Source organism: Delphinapterus leucas, chromosome 2, assembly GCF_059928025.1.
Source record: "Delphinapterus leucas isolate spDelLeu-1000000601 "Yukka" chromosome 2, BTC_Dleu_Yukka2, whole genome shotgun sequence".
NCBI lineage: Eukaryota > Metazoa > Chordata > Mammalia > Artiodactyla > Monodontidae > Delphinapterus > Delphinapterus leucas.
In genome coordinates, this window is record NC_143130.1 from 57,883,556 (window position 1) to 57,907,014 (window position 23,459).

Here is a 23,459-nt window from a genome sequence, read left to right on the forward strand (position 1 = left end):
ACACATGCCTCCAAACGCTCCATGGATTCTGTCGATCTCTCCACCCACCAGTAAACATGTGGGCTTTGCCAGCCGTCTCACGTGTCTTTTTCACTCACCTTGCCCTTCCCCCTCCACGGGGATCCCAACGTGTCACGGAAAGATGCCAGAGCCACCCCTCACCAAAGAAGCTTGATGTGACTTATCTTGACCAAGGCATTTTCTAGCCTCTTCACAGAGCACGCACAGGCCGGACACACCCCGAGGGGGAGCCATCAGCTTGGCCAACCTGCCGGGCACAATGGCCCGTCGGATTTCTCCCCTCATCATGAGAAACCTAAACCGCATCTGGTCTCCCAAGCAGATCATGTCAAAGAAGCCTTCCCTAGGCCCGGAGTCCTGCTCTGACCATGGGCAGAGAGACTTCTGTTTCTGTGAGGGCACAAGGCAACGACCAGCCGGTGGGGGCGGCTTGTAGAACTCAAGTGCAGGCGAGAGGACCACCAATGGCTCGCACTTCCTCTCCTACCCACATGCTGAACCGTGGCCGGGGACAGCAGTCCTGGCTAGACCAAGGAGCCCACAGACGGCGCGCTCTCCCTAGGCTTCCCACCTGAATTGGCATCCCAGGCTCCACTCCCAGTGGCTTTTCTCCCCATGAGATGGCCACAGCCCTCCACTTGAACAACATGGCCGTGGGCACACACAGCAGCACATGCAATGTGAACCTCTCCCTACTGTCCTTATTGGAGCCGCATGCTGGACCTCAGTTCCAATGAGGTGACGGTAGGGGTTTCTCACTCATTTTTTTTTCAGATTTCCAGGGAATGCATTTGTGGGAGTCATCGTCGATCCAAGCACATGCTCAAACCTTGGACATGCAAAGTTGCGGATCCCATCACGGGACGGCCAGCGAGCTGAATCACGTCAGCATACAGAAGCGGCCAGTGTCGAGCAATGGAGCAGGAAATGCAGCCAGTTCTCAGGGCATCAAAGCTCGTGTTCCCCGAGAAAAGGCCAGAAAGTGAGTGTGTCGCCCCTTTTTCAAGTTACCGTAGCCAAGCCTCTAGGTTTTAGCAAAGAAGTGCCGCTTACCGCAACAAGGTTTGAACCAGGATCCTCAAGGAACGTGCGCCAACACCCCTGCAAGACTCCTTCTCCTCACTTCAACGGTTATCACGAATTATACGGATGGCCCCAGGCTGCTCTGCTGCCGGTATTCCTTCCTTGGCATTCCACCTGATTCGGGCTGAGAGAACACACGCGTACTTGAGGAGGGTGCATGGGCGCAACAAGGGAAAGTGTGTTCCAGGAACCCTATGGCCACCGTCGATCTATCCACCCACCCGTAAGCCTGCGGGCTTAGCCAGCCATCACACGTGTCTTTTTCACTCGGCTTGATAGTCTCTCTCCCCCGGGATCCCAATGTGTCACGGAAAGGTGCCAGAGCCACGCCTCACCAGAGAAGCCTGCCGTGACTAAGATTGGCTAAGGCCTCTTCTAGCCCCTTCACGCAGCACACACAAGCCAGGACGCAACCCGAGGAGGAGCCATCAGCTTGGCCAACCTCCCGGGGACAATGGCCCATTGGATTTCTCCTCTCATCACGAGAAACCTAAACTGCATCTGGTCGCCCAAGGAGAACATGACAAAGAAGCCTGCCTTAGGCCAGGAATCCTGCTCTGACCCTGAGCATAGCCTTCTCTTTCTGGGAGGGCACAAGGCAACGAGTAGCCGGTGGCGGCGGCCTGTAGAACTCAAGTGCAGTCGATAGGAGCACCAACGGTTCACGCTTCCTTTCCTATCCGCATGCTCGTCCGAGGCAGGGGACAGAAGTCCTGGCTCGACCAAGGAACCCAGAGACGGCACGCTGGCCCTAGCCTTCCCACGTGGATTGGCATCCCAGGCTCCTTTCCCAATGGCTCTTCTCCCCACGAGACGGCCACAACCCTCAACTTGAACAACGTGGCCGAGGACTCTCACGGCAGCAAACGCAACCTCAACCTCTCCCTCCTTTCCTTTTGGGAGCTACGTGCTGGACCTCAGTTCCAATGAGGAGACGGTAGGGTTTTCTCACTCATTTTGTTCAGATTTCCAAGGAATGCATTAGTGGGGGTCATCATCGATCCAAGCACACGCTCAAACGCTGGACATGCAAAGTTGCAGATGCCACCATGGGACACCCATCGAGCTGAATCACGTCAGCATATGGAAGCGGCCAGGGCCGAGCCATTGGAGCAGGAAATGCAGCCAGTTCTCAGGGCGTCGAAGCTCGTGCTCCCCGAGAAAAGGTCGGAAGGTGAGGGTATAGCCCCGTTGCACAGGTTCCCGTGGTGACACCTCTAGGTTTTAGCACAGAAGTGCTGCTTACCGCAACGAGGGTTAAATCAGGATCCCCATGGAATGCACCCCGGCACCCTTGCGAGACTCCTCCTCCTCACTTCACCGGGAATCACGGATTATACGGACGGCCCCAGGTTGCTCTGCTGCTGGAACTCCTTTCCCGCCATTCCACCTGGCTTGGGGTGAGAGAACACACGCGTGCTTGAGGAGGGTGCGCGGGGGCACCGAGGGAAAGGGCGATACCACCCAGCGATGAGTACTCTATCTCCCCTCAACATTTCATTTGCTGCCCATCTTGCCTGTGTGTCTGCAGGCAAGTGTGAAAGCAACGTAGAGCAGACGCCTTCAGAGCCTGTGGCCATCGGGACAAAGAGCCACGCTGTCCAACAACCCCCTGGTCTCGGGCCCTGCAACTCCTCTCCTGAGCACTCTCCCCTCCAGCACAGGAAAAGGATGTCTTCCTGAATCCCTGAGAACCCCCCTCAGGGCAACTGTGCCCCCTCAGACTAAGAGCCAGTGCCCTCCAGGTGAACACATCCGCCCTTGGCACATACGCTTCCACTAAAAGGACGCGCCCTGAAGGGGAAGAGATCTTCCACGAGGGAAGGGCCCTTGGCCGAATATGACGGCCTCCATCAAAAGCGGCTCGTAGGGACCCGTGACAAAGGGTACGTGAGGAACGCCTGGACTGATCAAGGGAGACTCACCAGCAGGCATACTGCCTGGCCTGCTGTTAAGACAGACGACCTAACCTTGGCCCACACACAAACTTAATGGCACGCGAACCATTCCGATGCCTAGCGTGGTGGGGAAAACGCTCGCAGCCTAACGGCGTGGGAGCCATTCCAGTGCGCAAAGTGGCGGAGCAAAGAGTGACAGCAATTGGGTCACCTGCAGTGGTGGCTGGCACTTTCGCACACTGGGCCCGTCAGTGACGTGCCCTTGGAGAAACCGTGAGGCCCAGGTCTTCCAGAAGCAACGTGTTACCCACAGCCGTGCAATGAGAGAGCCCAGCCAACAGCCTAGACACTTGAACCGCTATGACTTGTCTGGCCTGTGGCCAGGCACGCCGGATACCACAGTCTGGACGCACCAGCGGGTGGCAGGAAAAATGACCCCCGCACCACACATCCTCTCCTGCCCTTAAAGCTGTAGCCGTTCCTTGGCAGCCAGCTCCCTTCTTTCCGCCTAGTTGTGCCCAATGACCTCCGGGAAGATCTGCAACCCTCAGGGAACGCTATGTGGGCTGGGTGTATTAAAGACGCTGGGCTGTACTGAGGAACACCTTCACATCTTCAACACAGGGGGAACGTGGACAGACAGGGACAAACACCTCACGGCCTCCAAATCCTCCCCCATGAGGAGAAACCATACTGTGCCACGAAGGCAACCACTCGCTAGCACAGGGACCCGCCATGGAGTTAATCGAACAAGGAGAGGAAAAAGGCGGGACAGTCCACAAACGAGCTCCCGTGTTCCCTCTCTACACATGCCTCCAAACGCTCCATGGATTCTGTCGATCTCTCCACCCACCAGTAAACATGTGGGCTTTGCCAGCCGTCTCACGTGTCTTTTTCACTCACCTTGCCCTTCCCCCTCCACGGGGATCCCAACGTGTCACGGAAAGATGCCAGAGCCACCCCTCACCAAAGAAGCTTGATGTGACTTATCTTGACCAAGGCATTTTCTAGCCTCTTCACAGAGCACGCACAGGCCGGACACACCCCGAGGGGGAGCCATCAGCTTGGCCAACCTGCCGGGCACAATGGCCCGTCGGATTTCTCCCCTCATCATGAGAAACCTAAACCGCATCTGGTCTCCCAAGCAGATCATGTCAAAGAAGCCTTCCCTAGGCCCGGAGTCCTGCTCTGACCATGGGCAGAGAGACTTCTGTTTCTGTGAGGGCACAAGGCAACGACCAGCCGGTGGGGGCGGCTTGTAGAACTCAAGTGCAGGCGAGAGGACCACCAATGGCTCGCACTTCCTCTCCTACCCACATGCTGAACCGTGGCCGGGGACAGCAGTCCTGGCTAGACCAAGGAGCCCACAGACGGCGCGCTCTCCCTAGGCTTCCCACCTGAATTGGCATCCCAGGCTCCACTCCCAGTGGCTTTTCTCCCCATGAGATGGCCACAGCCCTCCACTTGAACAACGTGGCCGTGGGCACACACAGCAGCACATGCAATGTGAACCTCTCCCTACTGTCCTTATTGGAGCCGCATGCTGGACCTCAGTTCCAATGAGGTGACGGTAGGGGTTTCTCACTCATTTTTTTTTCAGATTTCCAGGGAATGCATTTGTGGGAGTCATCGTCGATCCAAGCACATGCTCAAACCTTGGACATGCAAAGTTGCGGATCCCATCACGGGACGGCCAGCGAGCTGAATCACGTCAGCATACAGAAGCGGCCAGTGTCGAGCAATGGAGCAGGAAATGCAGCCAGTTCTCAGGGCATCAAAGCTCGTGTTCCCCGAGAAAAGGCCAGAAAGTGAGTGTGTCGCCCCTTTTTCAAGTTACCGTAGCCAAGCCTCTAGGTTTTAGCAAAGAAGTGCCGCTTACCGCAACAAGGTTTGAACCAGGATCCTCAAGGAACGTGCGCCAACACCCCTGCAAGACTCCTTCTCCTCACTTCAACGGTTATCACGAATTATACGGATGGCCCCAGGCTGCTCTGCTGCCGGTATTCCTTCCTTGGCATTCCACCTGATTCGGGCTGAGAGAACACACGCGTACTTGAGGAGGGTGCACGGGCGCAACAAGGGAAAGTGTGTTCCAGGAACCCTATGGCCACCGTCGATCTATCCACCCACCCGTAAGCCTGCGGGCTTAGCCAGCCATCACACGTGTCTTTTTCACTCGGCTTGATAGTCTCTCTCCCCCGGGATCCCAATGTGTCACGGAAAGGTGCCAGAGCCACGCCTCACCAGAGAAGCCTGCCGTGACTAAGATTGGCTAAGGCCTCTTCTAGCCCCTTCACGCAGCACACACAAGCCAGGACGCAACCCGAGGAGGAGCCATCAGCTTGGCCAACCTCCCGGGGACAATGGCCCATTGGATTTCTCCTCTCATCACGAGAAACCTAAACTGCATCTGGTCGCCCAAGGAGAACATGACAAAGAAGCCTGCCTTAGGCCAGGAATCCTGCTCTGACCCTGAGCATAGCCTTCTCTTTCTGGGAGGGCACAAGGCAACGAGTAGCCGGTGGCGGCGGCCTGTAGAACTCAAGTGCAGTCGATAGGAGCACCAACGGTTCACGCTTCCTTTCCTATCCGCATGCTCGTCCGAGGCAGGGGACAGAAGTCCTGGCTCGACCAAGGAACCCAGAGACGGCACGCTGGCCCTAGCCTTCCCACGTGGATTGGCATCCCAGGCTCCTTTCCCAATGGCTCTTCTCCCCACGAGACGGCCACAACCCTCAACTTGAACAACGTGGCCGAGGACTCTCACGGCAGCAAACGCAACCTCAACCTCTCCCTCCTTTCCTTTTGGGAGCTACGTGCTGGACCTCAGTTCCAATGAGGAGACGGTAGGGTTTTCTCACTCATTTTGTTCAGATTTCCAAGGAATGCATTAGTGGGGGTCATCATCGATCCAAGCACACGCTCAAACGCTGGACATGCAAAGTTGCAGATGCCACCATGGGACACCCATCGAGCTGAATCACGTCAGCATATGGAAGCGGCCAGGGCCGAGCCATTGGAGCAGGAAATGCAGCCAGTTCTCAGGGCGTCGAAGCTCGTGCTCCCCGAGAAAAGGTCGGAAGGTGAGGGTATAGCCCCGTTGCACAGGTTCCCGTGGTGACACCTCTAGGTTTTAGCACAGAAGTGCTGCTTACCGCAACGAGGGTTAAATCAGGATCCCCATGGAATGCACCCCGGCACCCTTGCGAGACTCCTCCTCCTCACTTCACCGGGAATCACGGATTATACGGACGGCCCCAGGTTGCTCTGCTGCTGGAACTCCTTTCCCGCCATTCCACCTGGCTTGGGGTGAGAGAACACACGCGTGCTTGAGGAGGGTGCGTGGGGGCACCGAGGGAAAGGGCGATACCACCCAGCGATGAGTACTCTATCTCCCCTCAACATTTCATTTGCTGCCCATCTTGCCTGTGTGTCTGCAGGCAAGCGTGAAAGCAACGTAGAGCAGACGCCTTCAGAGCCTGTGGCCATCGGGACAAAGAGCCACGCTGTCCAACAACCCCCTGGTCTCGGGCCCTGCAACTCCTCTCCTGAGCACTCTCCCCTCCAGCACAGGAAAAGGATGTCTTCCTGAATCCCTGAGACCCCCCCTCAGGGCAACTGTGCCCCCTCAGACTAAGAGCCAGTGCCCTCCAGGTGAACACATCCGCCCTTGGCACATACGCTTCCACTAAAAGGACGCGCCCTGAAGGGGAAGAGATCTTCCACGAGGGAAGGGCCCTTGGCCGAATATGACGGCCTCCATCAAAAGCGGCTCGTAGGGACCCGTGACAAAGGGTACGTGAGGAACTCCTGGACTGATCAAGGGAGACTCACCAGCAGGCATACTGCCTGGCCTGCTGTTAAGACAGACGACCTAACCTTGGCCCACACACAAACTTAATGGCACGCGAACCATTCCGATGCCTAGCGTGGTGGGGAAAACGCTCGCAGCCTAACGGCGTGGGAGCCATTCCAGTGCGCAAAGTGGCGGAGCAAAGAGTGACAGCAATTGGGTCACCTGCAGTGGTGGCTGGCACTTTCGCACACTGGGCCCGTCAGTGACGTGCCCTTGGAGAAACCGTGAGGCCCAGGTCTTCCAGAAGCAACGTGTTACCCACAGCCGTGCAATGAGAGAGCCCAGCCAACAGCCTAGACACTTGAACCGCTATGACTTGTCTGGCCTGTGGCCAGGCACGCCGGATACCACAGTCTGGACGCACCAGCGGGTGGCAGGAAAAATGACCCCCGCACCACACATCCTCTCCTGCCCTTAAAGCTGTAGCCGTTCCTTGGCAGCCAGCTCCCTTCTTTCCGCCTAGTTGTGCCCAATGACCTCCGGGAAGATCTGCAACCCTCAGGGAACGCTATGTGGGCTGGGTGTATTAAAGACGCTGGGCTGTACTGAGGAACACCTTCACATCTTCAACACAGGGGGAACGTGGACAGACAGGGACAAACACCTCACGGCCTCCAAATCCTCCCCCATGAGGAGAAACCATACTGTGCCACGAAGGCAACCACTCGCTAGCACAGGGACCCGCCATGGAGTTAATCGAACAAGGAGAGGAAAAAGGCGGGACAGTCCACAAACGAGCTCCCGTGTTCCCTCTCTACACATGCCTCCAAACGCTCCATGGATTCTGTCGATCTCTCCACCCACCAGTAAACATGTGGGCTTTGCCAGCCGTCTCACGTGTCTTTTTCACTCACCTTGCCCTTCCCCCTCCACGGGGATCCCAACGTGTCACGGAAAGATGCCAGAGCCACCCCTCACCAAAGAAGCTTGATGTGACTTATCTTGACCAAGGCATTTTCTAGCCTCTTCACAGAGCACGCACAGGCCGGACACACCCCGAGGGGGAGCCATCAGCTTGGCCAACCTGCCGGGCACAATGGCCCGTCGGATTTCTCCCCTCATCATGAGAAACCTAAACCGCATCTGGTCTCCCAAGCAGATCATGTCAAAGAAGCCTTCCCTAGGCCCGGAGTCCTGCTCTGACCATGGGCAGAGAGACTTCTGTTTCTGTGAGGGCACAAGGCAACGACCAGCCGGTGGGGGCGGCTTGTAGAACTCAAGTGCAGGCGAGAGGACCACCAATGGCTCGCACTTCCTCTCCTACCCACATGCTGAACCGTGGCCGGGGACAGCAGTCCTGGCTAGACCAAGGAGCCCACAGACGGCGCGCTCTCCCTAGGCTTCCCACCTGAATTGGCATCCCAGGCTCCACTCCCAGTGGCTTTTCTCCCCATGAGATGGCCACAGCCCTCCACTTGAACAACGTGGCCGTGGGCACACACAGCAGCACATGCAATGTGAACCTCTCCCTACTGTCCTTATTGGAGCCGCATGCTGGACCTCAGTTCCAATGAGGTGACGGTAGGGGTTTCTCACTCATTTTTTTTTCAGATTTCCAGGGAATGCATTTGTGGGAGTCATCGTCGATCCAAGCACATGCTCAAACCTTGGACATGCAAAGTTGCGGATCCCATCACGGGACGGCCAGCGAGCTGAATCACGTCAGCATACAGAAGCGGCCAGTGTCGAGCAATGGAGCAGGAAATGCAGCCAGTTCTCAGGGCATCAAAGCTCGTGTTCCCCGAGAAAAGGCCAGAAAGTGAGTGTGTCGCCCCTTTTTCAAGTTACCGTAGCCAAGCCTCTAGGTTTTAGCAAAGAAGTGCCGCTTACCGCAACAAGGTTTGAACCAGGATCCTCAAGGAACGTGCGCCAACACCCCTGCAAGACTCCTTCTCCTCACTTCAACGGTTATCACGAATTATACGGATGGCCCCAGGCTGCTCTGCTGCCGGTATTCCTTCCTTGGCATTCCACCTGATTCGGGCTGAGAGAACACACGCGTACTTGAGGAGGGTGCACGGGCGCAACAAGGGAAAGTGTGTTCCAGGAACCCTATGGCCACCGTCGATCTATCCACCCACCCGTAAGCCTGCGGGCTTAGCCAGCCATCACACGTGTCTTTTTCACTCGGCTTGATAGTCTCTCTCCCCCGGGATCCCAATGTGTCACGGAAAGGTGCCAGAGCCACGCCTCACCAGAGAAGCCTGCCGTGACTAAGATTGGCTAAGGCCTCTTCTAGCCCCTTCACGCAGCACACACAAGCCAGGACGCAACCCGAGGAGGAGCCATCAGCTTGGCCAACCTCCCGGGGACAATGGCCCATTGGATTTCTCCTCTCATCACGAGAAACCTAAACTGCATCTGGTCGCCCAAGGAGAACATGACAAAGAAGCCTGCCTTAGGCCAGGAATCCTGCTCTGACCCTGAGCATAGCCTTCTCTTTCTGGGAGGGCACAAGGCAACGAGTAGCCGGTGGCGGCGGCCTGTAGAACTCAAGTGCAGTCGATAGGAGCACCAACGGTTCACGCTTCCTTTCCTATCCGCATGCTCGTCCGAGGCAGGGGACAGAAGTCCTGGCTCGACCAAGGAACCCAGAGACGGCACGCTGGCCCTAGCCTTCCCACGTGGATTGGCATCCCAGGCTCCTTTCCCAATGGCTCTTCTCCCCACGAGACGGCCACAACCCTCAACTTGAACAACGTGGCCGAGGACTCTCACGGCAGCAAACGCAACCTCAACCTCTCCCTCCTTTCCTTTTGGGAGCTACGTGCTGGACCTCAGTTCCAATGAGGAGACGGTAGGGTTTTCTCACTCATTTTGTTCAGATTTCCAAGGAATGCATTAGTGGGGGTCATCATCGATCCAAGCACACGCTCAAACGCTGGACATGCAAAGTTGCAGATGCCACCATGGGACACCCATCGAGCTGAATCACGTCAGCATATGGAAGCGGCCAGGGCCGAGCCATTGGAGCAGGAAATGCAGCCAGTTCTCAGGGCGTCGAAGCTCGTGCTCCCCGAGAAAAGGTCGGAAGGTGAGGGTATAGCCCCGTTGCACAGGTTCCCGTGGTGACACCTCTAGGTTTTAGCACAGAAGTGCTGCTTACCGCAACGAGGGTTAAATCAGGATCCCCATGGAATGCACCCCGGCACCCTTGCGAGACTCCTCCTCCTCACTTCACCGGGAATCACGGATTATACGGACGGCCCCAGGTTGCTCTGCTGCTGGAACTCCTTTCCCGCCATTCCACCTGGCTTGGGGTGAGAGAACACACGCGTGCTTGAGGAGGGTGCGCGGGGGCACCGAGGGAAAGGGCGATACCACCCAGCGATGAGTACTCTATCTCCCCTCAACATTTCATTTGCTGCCCATCTTGCCTGTGTGTCTGCAGGCAAGCGTGAAAGCAACGTAGAGCAGACGCCTTCAGAGCCTGTGGCCATCGGGACAAAGAGCCACGCTGTCCAACAACCCCCTGGTCTCGGGCCCTGCAACTCCTCTCCTGAGCACTCTCCCCTCCAGCACAGGAAAAGGATGTCTTCCTGAATCCCTGAGACCCCCCCTCAGGGCAACTGTTCCCCCTCAGACTAAGAGCCAGTGCCCTCCAGGTGAACACATCCGCCCTTGGCACATACGCTTCCACTAAAAGGACGCGCCCTGAAGGGGAAGAGATCTTCCACGAGGGAAGGGCCCTTGGCCGAATATGACGGCCTCCATCAAAAGCGGCTCGTAGGGACCCGTGACAAAGGGTACGTGAGGAACGCCTGGACTGATCAAGGGAGACTCACCAGCAGGCATACTGCCTGGCCTGCTGTTAAGACAGACGACCTAACCTTGGCCCACACACAAACTTAATGGCACGCGAACCATTCCGATGCCTAGCGTGGTGGGGAAAACGCTCGCAGCCTAACGGCGTGGGAGCCATTCCAGTGCGCAAAGTGGCGGAGCAAAGAGTGACAGCAATTGGGTCACCTGCAGTGGTGGCTGGCACTTTCGCACACTGGGCCCGTCAGTGACGTGCCCTTGGAGAAACCGTGAGGCCCAGGTCTTCCAGAAGCAACGTGTTACCCACAGCCGTGCAATGAGAGAGCCCAGCCAACAGCCTAGACACTTGAACCGCTATGACTTGTCTGGCCTGTGGCCAGGCACGCCGGATACCACAGTCTGGACGCACCAGCGGGTGGCAGGAAAAATGACCCCCGCACCACACATCCTCTCCTGCCCTTAAAGCTGTAGCCGTTCCTTGGCAGCCAGCTCCCTTCTTTCCGCCTAGTTGTGCCCAATGACCTCCGGGAAGATCTGCAACCCTCAGGGAACGCTATGTGGGCTGGGTGTATTAAAGACGCTGGGCTGTACTGAGGAACACCTTCACATCTTCAACACAGGGGGAACGTGGACAGACAGGGACAAACACCTCACGGCCTCCAAATCCTCCCCCATGAGGAGAAACCATACTGTGCCACGAAGGCAACCACTCGCTAGCACAGGGACCCGCCATGGAGTTAATCGAACAAGGAGAGGAAAAAGGCGGGACAGTCCACAAACGAGCTCCCGTGTTCCCTCTCTACACATGCCTCCAAACGCTCCATGGATTCTGTCGATCTCTCCACCCACCAGTAAACATGTGGGCTTTGCCAGCCGTCTCACGTGTCTTTTTCACTCACCTTGCCCTTCCCCCTCCACGGGGATCCCAACGTGTCACGGAAAGATGCCAGAGCCACCCCTCACCAAAGAAGCTTGATGTGACTTATCTTGACCAAGGCATTTTCTAGCCTCTTCACAGAGCACGCACAGGCCGGACACACCCCGAGGGGGAGCCATCAGCTTGGCCAACCTGCCGGGAACAATGGCCCGTCGGATTTCTCCCCTCATCATGAGAAACCTAAACCGCATCTGGTCTCCCAAGCAGATCATGTCAAAGAAGCCTTCCCTAGGCCCGGAGTCCTGCTCTGACCATGGGCAGAGAGACTTCTGTTTCTGTGAGGGCACAAGGCAACGACCAGCCGGTGGGGGCGGCTTGTAGAACTCAAGTGCAGGCGAGAGGACCACCAATGGCTCGCACTTCCTCTCCTACCCACATGCTGAACCGTGGCCGGGGACAGCAGTCCTGGCTAGACCAAGGAGCCCACAGACGGCACGCTCTCCCTAGGCTTCCCACCTGAATTGGCATCCCAGGCTCCACTCCCAGTGGCTTTTCTCCCCATGAGATGGCCACAGCCCTCCACTTGAACAACATGGCCGTGGGCACACACAGCAGCACATGCAATGTGAACCTCTCCCTACTGTCCTTATTGGAGCCGCATGCTGGACCTCAGTTCCAATGAGGTGACGGTAGGGGTTTCTCACTCATTTTTTTTTCAGATTTCCAGGGAATGCATTTGTGGGAGTCATCGTCGATCCAAGCACATGCTCAAACCTTGGACATGCAAAGTTGCGGATCCCATCACGGGACGGCCAGCGAGCTGAATCACGTCAGCATACAGAAGCGGCCAGTGTCGAGCAATGGAGCAGGAAATGCAGCCAGTTCTCAGGGCATCAAAGCTCGTGTTCCCCGAGAAAAGGCCAGAAAGTGAGTGTGTCGCCCCTTTTTCAAGTTACCGTAGCCAAGCCTCTAGATTTTAGCAAAGAAGTGCCGCTTACCGCAACAAGGTTTGAACCAGGATCCTCAAGGAACGTGCGCCAACACCCCTGCAAGACTCCTTCTCCTCACTTCAACGGTTATCACGAATTATACGGATGGCCCCAGGCTGCTCTGCTGCCGGTATTCCTTCCTTGGCATTCCACCTGATCCGGGCTGAGAGAACACACGCGTACTTGAGGAGGGTGCACGGGCGCAACAAGGGAAAGTGTGTTCCAGGAACCCTATGGCCACCGTCGATCTATCCACCCACCCGTAAGCCTGCGGGCTTAGCCAGCCATCACACGTGTCTTTTTCACTCGGCTTGATATTCTCTCTCCCCCGGGATCCCAATGTGTCACGGAAAGGTGCCAGAGCCACGCCTCACCAGAGAAGCCTGCCGTGACTAAGATTGGCTAAGGCCTCTTCTAGCCCCTTCATGCAGCACACACAAGCCAGGACGCAACCCGAGGAGGAGCCATCAGCTTGGCCAACCTCCCGGGGACAATGGCCCATTGGATTTCTCCTCTCATCACGAGAAACCTAAACTGCATCTGGTCGCCCAAGGAGAACATGACAAAGAAGCCTGCCTTAGGCCAGGAATCCTGCTCTGACCCTGAGCATAGCCTTCTCTTTCTGGGAGGGCACAAGGCAACGAGTAGCCGGTGGCGGCGGCCTGTAGAACCCAAGTGCAGTCGATAGGAGCACCAACGGTTCACGCTTCCTTTCCTATCCGCATGCTCGTCTGAGGCAGGGGACAGAAGTCCTGGCTCGACCAAGGAACCCAGAGACGGCACGCTGGCCCTAGCCTTCCCACGTGGATTGGCATCCCAGGCTCCTTTCCCAATGGCTCTTCTCCCCACGAGACGGCCACAACCCTCAACTTGAACAACGTGGCCGAGGACTCTCACGGCAGCAAACGCAACCTCAACCTCTCCCTCCTTTCCTTTTGGGAGCTACGTGCTGGACCTCAGTTCCAATGAGGAGACGGTAGGGTTTTCTCACTCATTTTGTTCAGATTTCCAAGGAATGCATTAGTGGGGGTCATCATCGATCCAAGCACACGCTCAAACGCTGGACATGCAAAGTTGCAGATGCCACCATGGGACACCCATCGAGCTGAATCACGTCAGCATATGGAAGCGGCCAGGGCCGAGCCATTGGAGCAGGAAATGCAGCCAGTTCTCAGGGCGTCGAAGCTCGTGCTCCCCGAGAAAAGGTCGGAAGGTGAGGGTATAGCCCCGTTGCACAGGTTCCCGTGGTGACACCTCTAGGTTTTAGCACAGAAGTGCTGCTTACCGCAACGAGGGTTAAATCAGGATCCCCATGGAATGCACCCCGGCACCCTTGCGAGACTCCTCCTCCTCACTTCACCGGGAATCACGGATTATACGGACGGCCCCAGGTTGCTCTGCTGCTGGAACTCCTTTCCCGCCATTCCACCTGGCTTGGGGTGAGAGAACACACGCGTGCTTGAGGAGGGTGCGCGGGGGCACCGAGGGAAAGGGCGATACCACCCAGCGATGAGTACTCTATCTCCCCTCAACATTTCATTTGCTGCCCATCTTGCCTGTGTGTCTGCAGGCAAGCGTGAAAGCAACGTAGAGCAGACGCCTTCAGAGCCTGTGGCCATCGGGACAAAGAGCCACGCTGTCCAACAACCCCCTGGTCTCGGGCCCTGCAACTCCTCTCCTGAGCACTCTCCCCTCCAGCACAGGAAAAGGATGTCTTCCTGAATCCCTGAGACCCCCCCTCAGGGCAACTGTGCCCCCTCAGACTAAGAGCCAGTGCCCTCCAGGTGAACACATCCGCCCTTGGCACATACGCTTCCACTAAAAGGACGCGCCCTGAAGGGGAAGAGATCTTCCACGAGGGAAGGGCCCTTGGCCGAATATGACGGCCTCCATCAAAAGCGGCTCGTAGGGACCCGTGACAAAGGGTACGTGAGGAACGCCTGGACTGATCAAGGGAGACTCACCAGCAGGCATACTGCCTGGCCTGCTGTTAAGACAGACGACCTAACCTTGGCCCACACACAAACTTAATGGCACGCGAACCATTCCGATGCCTAGCGTGGTGGGGAAAACGCTCGCAGCCTAACGGCGTGGGAGCCATTCCAGTGCGCAAAGTGGCGGAGCAAAGAGTGACAGCAATTGGGTCACCTGCAGTGGTGGCTGGCACTTTCGCACACTGGGCCCGTCAGTGACGTGCCCTTGGAGAAACCGTGAGGCCCAGGTCTTCCAGAAGCAACGTGTTACCCACAGCCGTGCAATGAGAGAGCCCAGCCAACAGCCTAGACACTTGAACCGCTATGACTTGTCTGGCCTGTGGCCAGGCACGCCGGATACCACAGTCTGGACGCACCAGCAGGTGGCAGGAAAAATGACCCTCGCACCACACATCCTCTCCTGCCCTTAAAGCTGTAGCCGTTCCTTGGCAGCCAGCTCCCTTCTTTCCGCCTAGTTGTGCCCAATGACCTCCGGGAAGATCTGCAACCCTCAGGGAACGCTATGTGGGCTGGGTGTATTAAAGACGCTGGGCTGTACTGAGGAACACCTTCACATCTTCAACACAGGGGGAACGTGGACAGACAGGGACAAACACCTCACGGCCTCCAAATCCTCCCCCATGAGGAGAAACCATACTGTGCCACGAAGGCAACCACTCGCTAGCACAGGGACCCGCCATGGAGTTAATCGAACAAGGAGAGGAAAAAGGCGGGACAGTCCACAAACGAGCTCCCGTGTTCCCTCTCTACACATGCCTCCAAACGCTCCATGGATTCTGTCGATCTCTCCACCCACCAGTAAACATGTGGGCTTTGCCAGCCGTCTCACGTGTCTTTTTCACTCACCTTGCCCTTCCCCCTCCACGGGGATCCCAACGTGTCACGGAAAGATGCCAGAGCCACCCCTCACCAAAGAAGCTTGATGTGACTTATCTTGACCAAGGCATTTTCTAGCCTCTTCACAGAGCACGCACAGGCCGGACACACCCCGAGGGGGAGCCATCAGCTTGGCCAACCTGCCGGGCACAATGGCCCGTCGGATTTCTCCCCTCATCATGAGAAACCTAAACCGCATCTGGTCTCCCAAGCAGATCATGTCAAAGAAGCCTTCCCTAGGCCCGGAGTCCTGCTCTGACCATGGGCAGAGAGACTTCTGTTTCTGTGAGGGCACAAGGCAACGACCAGCCGGTGGGGGCGGCTTGTAGAACTCAAGTGCAGGCGAGAGGACCACCAATGGCTCGCACTTCCTCTCCTACCCACATGCTGAACCGTGGCCGGGGACAGCAGTCCTGGCTAGACCAAGGAGCCCACAGACGGCGCGCTCTCCCTAGGCTTCCCACCTGAATTGGCATCCCAGGCTCCACTCCCAGTGGCTTTTCTCCCCATGAGATGGCCACAGCCCTCCACTTGAACAACGTGGCCGTGGGCACACACAGCAGCACATGCAATGTGAACCTCTCCCTACTGTCCTTATTGGAGCCGCATGCTGGACCTCAGTTCCAATGAGGTGACGGTAGGGGTTTCTCACTCATTTTTTTTTCAGATTTCCAGGGAATGCATTTGTGGGAGTCATCGTCGATCCAAGCACATGCTCAAACCTTGGACATGCAAAGTTGCGGATCCCATCACGGGACGGCCAGCGAGCTGAATCACGTCAGCATACAGAAGCGGCCAGTGTCGAGCAATGGAGCAGGAAATGCAGCCAGTTCTCAGGGCATCAAAGCTCGTGTTCCCCGAGAAAAGGCCAGAAAGTGAGTGTGTCGCCCCTTTTTCAAGTTACCGTAGCCAAGCCTCTAGGTTTTAGCAAAGAAGTGCCGCTTACCGCAACAAGGTTTGAACCAGGATCCTCAAGGAACGTGCGCCAACACCCCTGCAAGACTCCTTCTCCTCACTTCAACGGTTATCACGAATTATACGGATGGCCCCAGGCTGCTCTGCTGCCGGTATTCCTTCCTTGGCATTCCACCTGATTCGGGCTGAGAGAACACACGCGTACTTGAGGAGGGTGCACGGGCGCAACAAGGGAAAGTGTGTTCCAGGAACCCTATGGCCACCGTCGATCTATCCACCCACCCGTAAGCCTGCGGGCTTAGCCAGCCATCACACGTGTCTTTTTCACTCGGCTTGATAGTCTCTCTCCCCCGGGATCCCAATGTGTCACGGAAAGGTGCCAGAGCCACGCCTCACCAGAGAAGCCTGCCGTGACTAAGATTGGCTAAGGCCTCTTCTAGCCCCTTCACGCAGCACACACAAGCCAGGACGCAACCCGAGGAGGAGCCATCAGCTTGGCCAACCTCCCGGGGACAATGGCCCATTGGATTTCTCCTCTCATCACGAGAAACCTAAACTGCATCTGGTCGCCCAAGGAGAACATGACAAAGAAGCCTGCCTTAGGCCAGGAATCCTGCTCTGACCCTGAGCATAGCCTTCTCTTTCTGGGAGGGCACAAGGCAACGAGTAGCCGGTGGCGGCGGCCTGTAGAACTCAAGTGCAGTCGATAGGAGCACCAACGGTTCACGCTTCCTTTCCTATCCGCATGCTCGTCCGAGGCAGGGGACAGAAGTCCTGGCTCGACCAAGGAACCCAGAGACGGCACGCTGGCCCTAGCCTTCCCACGTGGATTGGCATCCCAGGCTCCTTTCCCAATGGCTCTTCTCCCCACGAGACGGCCACAACCCTCAACTTGAACAACGTGGCCGAGGACTCTCACGGCAGCAAACGCAACCTCAACCTCTCCCTCCTTTCCTTTTGGGAGCTACGTGCTGGACCTCAGTTCCAATGAGGAGACGGTAGGGTTTTCTCACTCATTTTGTTCAGATTTCCAAGGAATGCATTAGTGGGGGTCATCATCGATCCAAGCACACGCTCAAACGCTGGACATGCAAAGTTGCAGATGCCACCATGGGACACCCATCGAGCTGAATCACGTCAGCATATGGAAGCGGCCAGGGCCGAGCCATTGGAGCAGGAAATGCAGCCAGTTCTCAGGGCGTCGAAGCTCGTGCTCCCCGAGAAAAGGTCGGAAGGTGAGGGTATAGCCCCGTTGCACAGGTTCCCGTGGTGACACCTCTAGGTTTTAGCACAGAAGTGCTGCTTACCGCAACGAGGGTTAAATCAGGATCCCCATGGAATGCACCCCGGCACCCTTGCGAGACTCCTCCTCCTCACTTCACCGGGAATCACGGATTATACGGACGGCCCCAGGTTGCTCTGCTGCTGGAACTCCTTTCCCGCCATTCCACCTGGCTTGGGGTGAGAGAACACACGCGTGCTTGAGGAGGGTGCGCGGGGGCACCGAGGGAAAGGGCGATACCACCCAGCGATGAGTACTCTATCTCCCCTCAACATTTCATTTGCTGCCCATCTTGCCTGTGTGTCTGCAGGCAAGCGTGAAAGCAACGTAGAGCAGACGCCTTCAGAGCCTGTGGCCATCGGGACAAAGAGCCACGCTGTCCAACAACCCCCTGGTCTCGGGCCCTGCAACTCCTCTCCTGAGCACTCTCCCCTCCAGCACAGGAAAAGGATGTCTTCCTGAATCCCTGAGACCCCCCCTCAGGGCAACTGTGCCCCCTCAGACTAAGAGCCAGTGCCCTCCAGGTGAACACATCCGCCCTTGGCACATACGCTTCCACTAAAAGGACGCGCCCTGAAGGGGAAGAGATCTTCCACGAGGGAAGGGCCCTTGGCCGAATATGACGGCCTCCATCAAAAGCGGCTCGTAGGGACCCGTGACAAAGGGTACGTGAGGAACGCCTGGACTGATCAAGGGAGACTCACCAGCAGGCATACTGCCTGGCCTGCTGTTAAGACAGACGACCTAACCTTGGCCCACACACAAACTTAATGGCACGCGAACCATTCCGATGCCTAGCGTGGTGGGGAAAACGCTCGCAGCCTAACGGCGTGGGAGCCATTCCAGTGCGCAAAGTGGCGGAGCAAAGAGTGACAGCAATTGGGTCACCTGCAGTGGTGGCTGGCACTTTCGCACACTGGGCCCGTCAGTGACGTGCCCTTGGAGAAACCGTGAGGCCCAGGTCTTCCAGAAGCAACGTGTTACCCACAGCCGTGCAATGAGAGAGCCCAGCCAACAGCCTAGACACTTGAACCGCTATGACTTGTCTGGCCTGTGGCCAGGCACGCCGGATACCACAGTCTGGACGCACCAGCGGGTGGCAGGAAAAATGACCCCCGCACCACACATCCTCTCCTGCCCTTAAAGCTGTAGCCGTTCCTTGGCAGCCAGCTCCCTTCTTTCCGCCTAGTTGTGCCCAATGACCTCCGGGAAGATCTGCAACCCTCAGGGAACGCTATGTGGGCTGGGTGTATTAAAGACGCTGGGCTGTACTGAGGAACACCTTCACATCTTCAACACAGGGGGAACGTGGACAGACAGGGACAAACACCTCACGGCCTCCAAATCCTCCCCCATGAGGAGAAACCATACTGTGCCACGAAGGCAACCACTCGCTAGCACAGGGACCCGCCATGGAGTTAATCGAACAAGGAGAGGAAAAAGGCGGGACAGTCCACAAACGAGCTCCCGTGTTCCCTCTCTACACATGCCTCCAAACGCTCCATGGATTCTGTCGATCTCTCCACCCACCAGTAAACATGTGGGCTTTGCCAGCCGTCTCACGTGTCTTTTTCACTCACCTTGCCCTTCCCCCTCCACGGGGATCCCAACGTGTCACGGAAAGATGCCAGAGCCACCCCTCACCAAAGAAGCTTGATGTGACTTATCTTGACCAAGGCATTTTCTAGCCTCTTCACAGAGCACGCACAGGCCGGACACACCCCGAGGGGGAGCCATCAGCTTGGCCAACCTGCCGGGCACAATGGCCCGTCGGATTTCTCCCCTCATCATGAGAAACCTAAACCGCATCTGGTCTCCCAAGCAGATCATGTCAAAGAAGCCTTCCCTAGGCCCGGAGTCCTGCTCTGACCATGGGCAGAGAGACTTCTGTTTCTGTGAGGGCACAAGGCAACGACCAGCCGGTGGGGGCGGCTTGTAGAACTCAAGTGCAGGCGAGAGGACCACCAATGGCTCGCACTTCCTCTCCTACCCACATGCTGAACCGTGGCCGGGGACAGCAGTCCTGGCTAGACCAAGGAGCCCACAGACGGCGCGCTCTCCCTAGGCTTCCCACCTGAATTGGCATCCCAGGCTCCACTCCCAGTGGCTTTTCTCCCCATGAGATGGCCACAGCCCTCCACTTGAACAACGTGGCCGTGGGCACACACAGCAGCACATGCAATGTGAACCTCTCCCTACTGTCCTTATTGGAGCCGCATGCTGGACCTCAGTTCCAATGAGGTGACGGTAGGGGTTTCTCACTCATTTTTTTTTCAGATTTCCAGGGAATGCATTTGTGGGAGTCATCGTCGATCCAAGCACATGCTCAAACCTTGGACATGCAAAGTTGCGGATCCCATCACGGGACGGCCAGCGAGCTGAATCACGTCAGCATACAGAAGCGGCCAGTGTCGAGCAATGGAGCAGGAAATGCAGCCAGTTCTCAGGGCATCAAAGCTCGTGTTCCCCGAGAAAAGGCCAGAAAGTGAGTGTGTCGCCCCTTTTTCAAGTTACCGTAGCCAAGCCTCTAGGTTTTAGCAAAGAAGTGCCGCTTACCGCAACAAGGTTTGAACCAGGATCCTCAAGGAACGTGCGCCAACACCCCTGCAAGACTCCTTCTCCTCACTTCAACGGTTATCACGAATTATACGGATGGCCCCAGGCTGCTCTGCTGCCGGTATTCCTTCCTTGGCATTCCACCTGATTCGGGCTGAGAGAACACACGCGTACTTGAGGAGGGTGCACGGGCGCAACAAGGGAAAGTGTGTTCCAGGAACCCTATGGCCACCGTCGATCTATCCACCCACCCGTAAGCCTGCGGGCTTAGCCAGCCATCACACGTGTCTTTTTCACTCGGCTTGATAGTCTCTCTCCCCCGGGATCCCAATGTGTCACGGAAAGGTGCCAGAGCCACGCCTCACCAGAGAAGCCTGCCGTGACTAAGATTGGCTAAGGCCTCTTCTAGCCCCTTCACGCAGCACACACAAGCCAGGACGCAACCCGAGGAGGAGCCATCAGCTTGGCCAACCTCCCGGGGACAATGGCCCATTGGATTTCTCCTCTCATCACGAGAAACCTAAACTGCATCTGGTCGCCCAAGGAGAACATGACAAAGAAGCCTGCCTTAGGCCAGGAATCCTGCTCTGACCCTGAGCATAGCCTTCTCTTTCTGGGAGGGCACAAGGCAACGAGTAGCCGGTGGCGGCGGCCTGTAGAACTCAAGTGCAGTCGATAGGAGCACCAACGGTTCACGCTTCCTTTCCTATCCGCATGCTCGTCCGAGGCAGGGGACAGAAGTCCTGGCTCGACCAAGGAACCCAGAGACGGCACGCTGGCCCTAGCCTTCCCACGTGGATTGGCATCCCAGGCTCCTTTCCCAATGGCTCTTCTCCCCACGAGACGGCCACAACCCTCAACTTGAACAACGTGGCCGAGGACTCTCACGGCAGCAAACGCAACCTCAACCTCTCCCTCCTTTCCTTTTGGGAGCTACGTGCTGGACCTCAGTTCCAATGAGGAGACGGTAGGGTTTTCTCACTCATTTTGTTCAGATTTCCAAGGAATGCATTAGTGGGGGTCATCATCGATCCAAGCACACACTCAAACGCTGGACATGCAAAGTTGCAGATGCCACCATGGGACACCCATCGAGCTGAATCACGTCAGCATATGGAAGCGGCCAGGGCCGAGCCATTGGAGCAGGAAATGCAGCCAGTTCTCAGGGCGTCGAAGCTCGTGCTCCCCGAGAAAAGGTCGGAAGGTGAGGGTATAGCCCCGTTGCACAGGTTCCCGTGGTGACACCTCTAGGTTTTAGCACAGAAGTGCTGCTTACCGCAACGAGGGTTAAATCAGGATCCCCATGGAATGCACCCCGGCACCCTTGCGAGACTCCTCCTCCTCACTTCACCGGGAATCACGGATTATACGGACGGCCCCAGGTTGCTCTGCTGCTGGAACTCCTTTCCCGCCATTCCACCTGGCTTGGGGTGAGAGAACACACGCGTGCTTGAGGAGGGTGCGCGGGGGCACCGAGGGAAAGGGCGATACCACCCAGCGATGAGTACTCTATCTCCCCTCAACATTTCATTTGCTGCCCATCTTGCCTGTGTGTCTGCAGGCAAGCGTGAAAGCAACGTAGAGCAGACGCCTTCAGAGCCTGTGGCCATCGGGACAAAGAGCCACGCTGTCCAACAACCCCCTGGTCTCGGGCCCTGCAACTCCTCTCCTGAGCACTCTCCCCTCCAGCACAGGAAAAGGATGTCTTCCTGAATCCCTGAGAACCCCCCTCAGGGCAACTGTGCCCCCTCAGACTAAGAGCCAGTGCCCTCCAGGTGAACACATCCGCCCTTGGCACATACGCTTCCACTAAAAGGACGCGCCCTGAAGGGGAAGAGATCTTCCACGAGGGAAGGGACCTTGGCCGAATATGACGGCCTCCATCAAAAGCGGCTCGTAGGGACCCGTGACAAAGGGTACGTGAGGAACGCCTGGACTGATCAAGGGAGACTCACCAGCAGGCATACTGCCTGGCCTGCTGTTAAGACAGACGACCTAACCTTGGCCCACACACAAACTTAATGGCACGCGAACCATTCCGATGCCTAGCGTGGTGGGGAAAACGCTCGCAGCCTAACGGCGTGGGAGCCATTCCAGTGCGCAAAGTGGCGGAGCAAAGAGTGACAGCAATTGGGTCACCTGCAGTGGTGGCTGGCACTTTCGCACACTGGGCCCGTCAGTGACGTGCCCTTGGAGAAACCGTGAGGCCCAGGTCTTCCAGAAGCAACGTGTTACCCACAGCCGTGCAATGAGAGAGCCCAGCCAACAGCCTAGACACTTGAACCGCTATGACTTGTCTGGCCTGTGGCCAGGCACGCCGGATACCACAGTCTGGACGCACCAGCGGGTGGCAGGAAAAATGACCCCCGCACCACACATCCTCTCCTGCCCTTAAAGCTGTAGCCGTTCCTTGGCAGCCAGCTCCCTTCTTTCCGCCTAGTTGTGCCCAATGACCTCCGGGAAGATCTGCAACCCTCAGGGAACGCTATGTGGGCTGGGTGTATTAAAGACGCTGGGCTGTACTGAGGAACACCTTCACATCTTCAACACAGGGGGAACGTGGACAGACAGGGACAAACACCTCACGGCCTCCAAATCCTCCCCCATGAGGAGAAACCATACTGTGCCACGAAGGCAACCACTCGCTAGCACAGGGACCCGCCATGGAGTTAATCGAACAAGGAGAGGAAAAAGGCGGGACAGTCCACAAACGAGCTCCCGTGTTCCCTCTCTACACATGCCTCCAAACGCTCCATGGATTCTGTCGATCTCTCCACCCACCAGTAAACATGTGGGCTTTGCCAGCCGTCTCACGTGTCTTTTTCACTCACCTTGCCCTTCCCCCTCCACGGGGATCCCAACGTGTCACGGAAAGATGCCAGAGCCACCCCTCACCAAAGAAGCTTGATGTGACTTATCTTGACCAAGGCATTTTCTAGCCTCTTCACAGAGCACGCACAGGCCGGACACACCCCGAGGGGGAGCCATCAGCTTGGCCAACCTGCCGGGCACAATGGCCCGTCGGATTTCTCCCCTCATCATGAGAAACCTAAACCGCATCTGGTCTCCCAAGCAGATCATGTCAAAGAAGCCTTCCCTAGGCCCGGAGTCCTGCTCTGACCATGGGCAGAGAGACTTCTGTTTCTGTGAGGGCACAAGGCAACGACCAGCCGGTGGGGGCGGCTTGTAGAACTCAAGTGCAGGCGAGAGGACCACCAATGGCTCGCACTTCCTCTCCTACCCACATGCTGAACCGTGGCCGGGGACAGCAGTCCTGGCTAGACCAAGGAGCCCACAGACGGCGCGCTCTCCCTAGGCTTCCCACCTGAATTGGCATCCCAGGCTCCACT

At 57.0% G+C, this 23,459-nt stretch overlaps 12 non-coding genes across 12 annotated transcripts; all 12 read right to left on the reverse strand.

The window, feature by feature from the left end:
* Positions 1 to 740: 740 nt before the first annotated feature.
* LOC149750062 (small nucleolar RNA SNORD116) lies at positions 741 to 834 on the reverse strand. Its single transcript, XR_016392418.1, has one exon. It is a non-coding gene; the product is annotated as a small nucleolar RNA SNORD116 (small nucleolar RNA).
* A 1,182-nt stretch (positions 835 to 2,016) lies between these two features.
* Positions 2,017 to 2,108, reverse strand: LOC149750063 (small nucleolar RNA SNORD116). Its single transcript, XR_016392337.1, has one exon. It is a non-coding gene; the product is annotated as a small nucleolar RNA SNORD116 (small nucleolar RNA).
* A 2,439-nt stretch (positions 2,109 to 4,547) lies between these two features.
* LOC149750064 (small nucleolar RNA SNORD116) lies at positions 4,548 to 4,641 on the reverse strand. The gene has a single exon (XR_016392419.1). It is a non-coding gene; the product is annotated as a small nucleolar RNA SNORD116 (small nucleolar RNA).
* A 1,182-nt stretch (positions 4,642 to 5,823) lies between these two features.
* On the reverse strand, positions 5,824 to 5,915 carry LOC149750065 (small nucleolar RNA SNORD116). Its single transcript, XR_016392338.1, has one exon. It is a non-coding gene; the product is annotated as a small nucleolar RNA SNORD116 (small nucleolar RNA).
* Positions 5,916 to 8,354: 2,439 nt separating this feature from the next.
* Positions 8,355 to 8,448, reverse strand: LOC149750066 (small nucleolar RNA SNORD116). Its single transcript, XR_016392420.1, has one exon. It is a non-coding gene; the product is annotated as a small nucleolar RNA SNORD116 (small nucleolar RNA).
* Positions 8,449 to 9,630: 1,182 nt separating this feature from the next.
* Positions 9,631 to 9,722, reverse strand: LOC149750067 (small nucleolar RNA SNORD116). The gene has a single exon (XR_016392339.1). It is a non-coding gene; the product is annotated as a small nucleolar RNA SNORD116 (small nucleolar RNA).
* A 2,439-nt stretch (positions 9,723 to 12,161) lies between these two features.
* LOC149750068 (small nucleolar RNA SNORD116) lies at positions 12,162 to 12,255 on the reverse strand. The gene has a single exon (XR_016392421.1). It is a non-coding gene; the product is annotated as a small nucleolar RNA SNORD116 (small nucleolar RNA).
* A 1,182-nt stretch (positions 12,256 to 13,437) lies between these two features.
* LOC149750069 (small nucleolar RNA SNORD116) lies at positions 13,438 to 13,529 on the reverse strand. The gene has a single exon (XR_016392340.1). It is a non-coding gene; the product is annotated as a small nucleolar RNA SNORD116 (small nucleolar RNA).
* A 2,439-nt stretch (positions 13,530 to 15,968) lies between these two features.
* LOC149750070 (small nucleolar RNA SNORD116) lies at positions 15,969 to 16,062 on the reverse strand. The gene has a single exon (XR_016392422.1). It is a non-coding gene; the product is annotated as a small nucleolar RNA SNORD116 (small nucleolar RNA).
* Positions 16,063 to 17,244: 1,182 nt separating this feature from the next.
* Positions 17,245 to 17,336, reverse strand: LOC149750071 (small nucleolar RNA SNORD116). The gene has a single exon (XR_016392341.1). It is a non-coding gene; the product is annotated as a small nucleolar RNA SNORD116 (small nucleolar RNA).
* A 2,439-nt stretch (positions 17,337 to 19,775) lies between these two features.
* LOC149750072 (small nucleolar RNA SNORD116) lies at positions 19,776 to 19,869 on the reverse strand. Its single transcript, XR_016392423.1, has one exon. It is a non-coding gene; the product is annotated as a small nucleolar RNA SNORD116 (small nucleolar RNA).
* Positions 19,870 to 21,051: 1,182 nt separating this feature from the next.
* On the reverse strand, positions 21,052 to 21,143 carry LOC149750073 (small nucleolar RNA SNORD116). Its single transcript, XR_016392342.1, has one exon. It is a non-coding gene; the product is annotated as a small nucleolar RNA SNORD116 (small nucleolar RNA).
* Positions 21,144 to 23,459: the final 2,316 nt, after the last annotated feature.